The sequence below is a fragment of the Austrofundulus limnaeus genome, unplaced genomic scaffold (genome assembly GCF_001266775.1).
Source record: "Austrofundulus limnaeus strain Quisiro unplaced genomic scaffold, Austrofundulus_limnaeus-1.0 Scaffold3886, whole genome shotgun sequence".
In the NCBI taxonomy this organism is placed as follows: domain Eukaryota; kingdom Metazoa; phylum Chordata; class Actinopteri; order Cyprinodontiformes; family Rivulidae; genus Austrofundulus; species Austrofundulus limnaeus.
This window is the reverse complement of record NW_013956288.1, coordinates 6,938-7,475: the sequence shown is the minus strand read 5'-3', so window position 1 is coordinate 7,475 and position 538 is coordinate 6,938. Positions and strand designations below refer to the sequence as shown.

The following is a 538-nucleotide window of genomic DNA, read 5'->3' as shown; positions in this document are numbered from 1 at the left end:
TGTCCCTGTCTTTGTCTCATGTGTCCCTGTCTTTGTCTCATGTGTCCCTGTCTTTGTCTCATGTGTCCCTGTCTTTGTCTCTGCAGTTGGAGCAGCAGCAGGACAACCTGAAAGCTCCAGAGTTCATCAAAGTCAGAGAGAAGCTAAGACGGACATCAGTCCACTGTGAGGAGGACAAGGACATGTAGAGACAGAGTTACAGGACATTCTGAGGACAAAAACCTCCCTGAGGACATTTTGAAGAGACAGAAGTCCAAAAGGGACAGAAATCATCTGATTCTGAGGACAGCTGTGATGTCTCTGAGACACGTCTTAAAAACTCAGTGAGTCCAGATGGACTGAAGACAAAACTCATTGATCAGTTAGTGAGGATTTATTGATCAATCAGAGTGAAGTAAACAATAATTACTGATCAATCAGTAGGAAGTAAACAATAATTACTGATCAATCAGTAGTTTGTAAACAATAATTACTGATCCATCAGGGAGAAGTAAACAATAATTACTGATCAATCAGTAGTTTGTAAACAATAATTACT

The 538-nt window shown here is 40.3% G+C and overlaps 1 pseudogene; it reads left to right on the top strand.

Moving 5' to 3' along the window:
- Positions 1–86: 86 nt before the first annotated feature.
- LOC106512015 (protein FAM107A pseudogene) lies at positions 87–463 on the top strand (annotated as a pseudogene).
- The last annotated feature ends 75 nt before the right edge of the window (positions 464–538 follow it).